This window comes from Leopardus geoffroyi, chromosome E3, assembly GCF_018350155.1.
Source record: "Leopardus geoffroyi isolate Oge1 chromosome E3, O.geoffroyi_Oge1_pat1.0, whole genome shotgun sequence".
Lineage (NCBI taxonomy): Eukaryota > Metazoa > Chordata > Mammalia > Carnivora > Felidae > Leopardus > Leopardus geoffroyi.
In genome coordinates this window covers 16,561,709-16,568,659 of record NC_059340.1, presented here as the reverse complement: position 1 = coordinate 16,568,659, position 6,951 = coordinate 16,561,709, and the positions used below count along the sequence as shown (strand labels likewise).

At 52.8% G+C, this 6,951-nt stretch overlaps 1 long non-coding RNA gene across 1 annotated transcript; it reads right to left on the bottom strand.

Moving 5' to 3' along the window:
- Positions 1-278: 278 nt before the first annotated feature.
- LOC123589582 lies at positions 279-3,467 on the bottom strand. The gene is made up of 2 exons (XR_006708405.1): positions 1,189-3,467; positions 279-791 (listed from the first exon to the last, which is right to left on the bottom strand). It is a non-coding gene; the product is annotated as an uncharacterized LOC123589582 (long non-coding RNA).
- Between the last annotated feature and the right edge of the window lie 3,484 nt (positions 3,468-6,951).

Here is a 6,951-nt window from a genome sequence, read left to right as displayed (position 1 = left end):
CGAGCCAGGAGACGGGACCTGTGCTGACGGCTCAGAGCCTGGAGCCCGTTTCGGGGTCTGTGTCTCCCTCTCTCTGACCCTCCCCCGTCCATGCTCAGTCTCTTTCTGTCTCAAAAATCAATAAACTTAAAAAAAAAAGAAATTAAAAAAAAAAAGAAATAAAACCTGAAAATGTCTGAATTCCAAAACTCATCTGGCCCCTAGGGGTTTGGAAAAAGGACCGTGGGCCTGCTGTACTTCTCACATCCACGTTTAAGAAAATAGACACACACGGCAGGTAGGAGTGTAATACTATTTGTACGTGGATCTATACTTGGATTGATTACGAGGACATCTGCCTACATTTGAGACACAGAAACAGAATGATAAAGGCCACACATCGCCAGTCCGACAAGACTGCGTGGTGTGCATACTGACTCTGGGACCCTATACCATACACGCATGTCCAATTTCAGGGGCAGGAGGCTGCCGTGGACACACTGGGAACCACGACCACAGACATCGTTTCCTCTGAGAATAACATGCTGCCTTCACGTGTAAAACCAACGCCATAAGGCCACACGTGAGCACATCTGTTTAGGGTTCATTTTGGTTCAGTGAACCACGGGCTTTCTTCACTCACCTATAAACAACCCTGTTTGATTTCACAGTAGGTAATACAGTGGATGACCAGGCCACGGAAGCTCGGATTCAGAAGTCGTGGGGAGAACACATTCCTCTCCTCCTCTGCTCTATGCAGAGGCTGGACGGGATCCACCCAGACTGAAGCGAACCAAGCACAGCCACCTCCCCTGGAAAAGGCAGAGGAAGTCGGGGTGTGGAATAGGTGAGGGGTGGAGAACGTTACCGCTGATCGAGCGAGGACACGGTGTGCGGTTTGCGACGCCGAATACAGAAAGGGCCGTCTCGCGGAAGAGAGACACATGCCGCGTGGCAGCAGAGGACTCCCCTGGGACTCATGGGCAGAGCTGCCTTTGACTCACGTTGCCCCTGACGCAACGGGCTACCTCGAGACGCAGAGACTCTGCTGCTCCTGGAGAAGTTTGGTGAGAGATCCGTGAGCAGGGAGGGGTCCGGAAGGAACGTACCGCAGCAGGACAAGCCAGGTAGGGACCCGGGCACACTGGACGGTCGATGCCCGACCCGGACGGGACAGCACCTACCAGCTGCAGCTACGACGATGTGTACCTGCGCGAGGGCGCAATGCCAGGCTTCGCCAGGTCTTGCAAGATTTGAGAAGCAGCAGGAAGCCCAGGTTTCCACGTGAAAACTCCCAAGTGTTCAATATGGGCCAATGACTGTCAGAAATGCTTCCACACGTAAGGAACAGACCAAACGGAACGTGCCTTCACCCTGCAGGCAGACATCACGGATCTTTGGTTTTCACGATTCACGCATCCAGAATCTCAAAGGACTCGACCAGGCTTTCCCAACCTCACCACTCTTGACATTTGGGACCAGATAATTCTGTGCGGCCAGGCTGTCCTGGGCAGTGTAGGCTGGTCAGCAGCATCCCCGGCCTGTGTCGCCAGATGCCAGGAGCACCCCACGCCCGAGCCAAGTCACGACAAAAACAAAAACGTCTCCGGCCATTGCCAAATGGCCCCCAGGGGGCCATCCCTGGCGGGAGCCCCTGGACGAGAGCAACATCCAACTCTCAGCTTCCAGGATTCTGTAGAAGCGTCGTCACACGGAATTCTAACACGGGGTTTCTTAAAGAAAAGAGTTGCCTTCCGTGAAGTAAGGACTTCTATCTGCTTTGGAAGCAGAACCCTGGTTTCGGATGAACGGCAGCGGTCTTATTAACTACCCCGATGACCTCTTTGAGTCCTCGCTCCCTCATCATTAAACCAGGAATAAATAACATCACCTCTGGGAGTTGCTGTGGAGAAAGCAGCGAGAGACTTGACTCAAAAGCATCTAGGCCAGCAAGTCAGCAAGCACCAAAGACATTTCATCCACAGGAGCCCTTCCCTGGCGGGCAGCTGGCCCAGTGTCTACAGTCGGAAACACACGGGGTCCGGAGTCACACCCCAGCCCCAAGTCCTGCCTCGGCCACTCGCTGGCCGGGCAGACAACGCCAGGTCATTTTTCTTCTCTCTAAACCAGAAATGATAACAAGCACCAGTAGGTGAGACCAGGCCAGGTGGTTCGGTACAGCGCTTGGTAAACCAAACCAAGAGAGAAGTAGTGATGATTGCTACTCTTGGATCTCTGAAACGTTTCTGTAAAGGAAATGACGAGCTCGTCGACACATCCAAGAACTGAGAAGGTAGTAATAGGAGGGTGGGGCACAGAAGGAAAAAGAGAAAAATCATCACAGGGATCTTCACCTCCCCAACCTTTTCCACAAGCAACTGCCCACTGGTGACCCACACACCGAATCTGGCCACAGATGTGTTTTCTTTAGTCCCGCTCAGGGTCCTGGTGGCTGTTTTCCATTGGCATTAAATGCCACCTCATCTTCATGAAAATCCAGACTTGAGGCCTTTCTCAACAACTCCAAAGGTCGGGCCCGACAGCAGGCTCATATTCTCACGTGGCCCTTTGGTAAGACAGGCGCCGTGGGGTCCCCCACGGCCCTCACCTGGTCTAAGTCACTCTTATTTTCTTATTAGCCTGGCCCCCTGAGACTTGGAGTTTGCAACCCTGACTTACCTACAGGCTACTATCTAGGAGAACATTCAGGCCTCCAGGGAGAGCTTTCATCTTGGCAGAAGCCGACACCCAAAGAGACAGACACTCCCTTCCAGAGCCTCACCCGCATAGTCAATGCTGCTATTAGGCCCCCAGATTCCTGTCCTCCTGGACTCATCGACCTCACAACCAAACGCGCAAGTTCCCCACCTTGGTGCACCCCCGCCTCCACACCCTCCACGCCAACTACCACCCGCAGCTACTGGATTCTCTGCATCAGGGATTTCCAAAAAGCTCTTTCTTTCCTTTTAGCAGGACTAGAAAAGACCACACTTCCTGCCTCCTGCTGGTAAGAACACCCCGGTTATCTTGAGGGGGGAGGGGGCTCAGCACCCTCCCATTCTAGGCCCCCTGTGGCTTGCGTGGGGCTGACTCCATTTCCATGTCCAGGGAAAGGCAACTGACCCCATCAGATACCTTCAGAGTCAATCCTGGGGCTCTGGCCACAGTGAAAGGTATTCTATGTCCCTCTGGGACTTGAACTGAAAATGTTGGAAGCCGGGGGGTGGAGGGGTGGGGGTGGGGGGGCGATTCCTGCTTAGAGACACAGCTTCCCTAAAGAGTGGAACCCCTGGAGCCAGCCCTGGCTGCAACTATATTGCTTTTGGACTCTTTTCCTCACATAGGAGCCAATCAAATTCGCAGCTTGGCTTATAACAATTCCAGTTGGTTTGGTTTTGTGTGTTTTTTTCTTTTTTCATCTGAGACAGAGAGCCGGGAAGGGGCAGAGACAGAGAAGATCCCAAGCAGGCTCCGCACCATTGGCACAGAGCTTGACGCGGGCGGGGCTTGATCCCAGGAACTGTGAGATCCTGACCTGAGCTGAAATCAAGAGCCGGATACTCAGCCAGCCGAGCCACCCAGGTGCCCCTCGAGTTGGGTTTACTGACAATCAAAAGAGACCTACGCGGCACCTGGGTGGCTCACTGGGTCAAGTGTCTGACTTCGGCTCCGGTCACCATCTCTCGGTTCGTGGGTTTGAGGCCCGTGTCAGGCTCTGTGCTCACAGCTCGGAGCCTGGAGCCTGCTTTGGATTCTGTGTTTCCCTCTCTCTCTGCCTCTCCCCCGCTCATGTTCTGTCTACCATCTCTCTAAAAAATAAATATTTATAAAAAAAAATTTTTTTTTAATAAAAAAAAAAAGGGGACCTACTCAATACAACAGAAGTTTGAAAGAAGTGTTGAAAGATAGAGGGGAAAGGCTCTGGTCAAATTTTCTCCTTTTTTTTTTTTTTTTTGTTTTGTTGTGTTGTGTTACCTCTCTCCTTCCAGTAAGAGTAGAGTTTCACTTAGTGTGTCAGCCATCCCTCTGTACCTCGTGGTACATAATCATTTTTGCTTGCCTATCTCTTCCCCAAGTCTGTGGAGCCCCTTCAGGGCAGAAGCTGCGTTTGTATTCACTTGGACTCTTTTCTACTTTTCACAATGGCACATAATTTGGGCTCAATAAGGGTCTCTTGAACGGATGAATCAACCATCCTAATTCTCTTCTTTGGGATACCCCACTCAAGAGACCACTGCATCATCCTCGCGCCTGTGATACACAAAGCATCTTCCGAAACAGACTCATGCGCCCACTGTCCACAAACTGCATCATGAGAACTCAACTTCTTCTAGCCATAACGAATTCTCCCACATGTCCATCCCACAGAACCTCACTGTGGAGTGACTCACGAAGTCCTCACTGTTGGGAAGAGAATACTTCCTCGCAAGACACCACTCAGAACTCTATGCATCCGTCACAGACACAATGGGCGAGCCACTCACACACAGAATGTCACTCCTGGCTGTGTCGGGGGGCGGGGGGAGGGGAGGTAACTTCTCTGCTTTCTCGCTTTCCTCTTGACCCAAATACCCCCCAAATCCCAATCCTGATGCCTACGCCAATAACACACAATGACCATTCTAGGCTCTCTCTTGCCACCGTTTTTCCTCCCTAGTCCTTCGTCATTCTTGACATGGAAAAAATACAAACTCATCCAGGGAATCAACAGGAGTAAAGCCAAAGCTTCCCCAGGAAACAGTTTTGGCTCTGGGAGCAGAAATCGCCACACCCCTAACAGCTCCGTAACAGCTGCTGCTTCCACTGGCATCTAGCAATAAAGATTTTTAAACAGAGTCAAAGGTCAGGGCCAGAATTACAATCCTACCAGGAATCACCATTTACTCTATCCAGCTTTCATGTGCCCATTCTTGGGCTCACACCACCGGAGCGAGCTGGTAAGAACTAGATGTGTGCTAGATTGACAAATGTTTATGGAGAATCGACCCTAGGACAGGAGCCACAGCAGAGCTGGCCAAGGAAACAGAAAGATGGCAAGGACTCTCAAGGTGTTCAGTCTAATGGAGAATACTAACAAGTCAACAGGCGTTGCATTATAGAAAAGCAGGTGCTATGTGGACGTATGTAAGTGGCCAGGAGAGGGACTCCCAATCCACGTTGGAGCATCAGAGAAGGTCTTTTCGAGGCAGTGACCTTTTCCTGGACACCTAAAGAATGAGTAGGAGGCAGCTATAGGGCAGGTGAGGTGAAAGGAGCTTTGCAGACTTCCAGGTAGAGGCTAACAGGGAAGAAGGTTCGGCGGCCTCTGGCAACCGAAAGGAGGCACATACGGCTGTAATTCGGAAGTGTGAAGAGAGAAGCTGCTACAGAGGAAGCCGGAGCCAAAGAGACCCTGAGTGGCTTGATAGCTTGAGAAGTCTCAGAACTTTGTGCAAAAAGAGCAAACACCCCTTTCCTCATGAGATGTACAAACTGGCCGGAACGACAATGGGACAGATGTGTCTTGATAGTCACTAAATACTGATTTCACAATGCATGTTACTAAGAATGCTGGGGGGGGGGGGGAGAAAACTCCTAAGGAGTTATCTTGTAACTCATTCACAGATGTCTGCTTGAAGCTTTGGGCCCCACGACTATTCCCTCTGCCTTCCCCTTGGCACTCGTTATTTCTATCATTTTCCTACAAATGACAGAAAAGTAGGCACCGCTAGGCTTTAGGGACAGGGATCCACTTGGAAACAGGATAAGTGCACATGAAGATAACAAGGTGGGGGTAGCAACGAAATTGAACAAAACTAAGCAAAAAGTTGGGGGGGGGACGAAACTGTAAAAAGCAAATATAGAAAGCTCAGGGGAGGTAAAAGTATTTTCAGACACACACAGAAAAGAAGTGTCCCCACGTGCTCTGGCCAAACCAAACGCCCCCTTTTACTCAACTGTTGAAAACAAAGAAGAAGAAAAAGCGATGAAAAAGTCACACTTTCATACCCCTTCTCGGAAGAAACAGTCAGCGGAGACAGGACAGCTCACTGCCCTGAAAGACCTTGAAAGATTTACCCCAGATAACACAGCACACCATAATCAACCTCCAGAGGCTCTCAAAACCACTACAAACTCCGGTCTCTTCTGTCATTTCATCATGGATCAAGCATTAAAGCGATACCAGAGAAACCTGGAGAAGGATTTGCTCCCCAATCAAAGGTGAGAAAAGCTGTTTTGAAAGCCCCTGCTCTTTTTGTGTTTCCATTTGCCCAAGGCATTTCCACAATTCTTTCCTCCTGGTTCCAAATGTCTACAGGTCAAGAACTTGAGCAGTCCGGTCGATAGGGGCCACAGTTGGGAGACCGCACACCCTCCAAAGTCCCTCCAAGGGAGTCCTGAGTCTCCCTAAGCGGCTCCGATGGGCTCTGATCGCCCCTTCCTTACTTACTGCCATCAGGCACTTGGAGGTGGACGTGGGTCGGCAGCGGCCCGGCGACCCGGAAAGGCTGAGAATGCCGCCCCCCAGAGCACCGCGCCCGCCCGGCCTCGGGCACACCAGTTAGCCGAGTTTTCGCCCAAGGCAAAGCCCCGGGAGAGGGGGGAAGGCCCGGGGAAAGCTTGGGTCCAGACCCCAGAGGACGATGCTCAGCGGGGCCGGGACAATGGGCGGCGGTACCCGCGCGTGGGGCGTCCCGGGAGGCCAGCCCGCCCGGCTGTTCCTGAGGGCTCGGGCGGCGGCTCCGAGCTGGGCGCCTGGCCGCTGCGTGGCGCAGCCCTCGTCCCTGGCCCGCAGCGGACCCGGCGCGGAGCGGGCAGCCGGGCCGGAGCGCGGGGCCCCGCGGGGCAGCGGGCCCGCCCCGGCCCGGGCCACGACCCCGACCCCCGGTCCCCGGCCCGCGCCCTCCCGTCCGGCCCGGCACGGCTCACTCACCTGCCCACGGTCTGCTTGGCGAGCTGCTTCTTGCAGTTCAAGGGCAGCAGCAGCGGCGG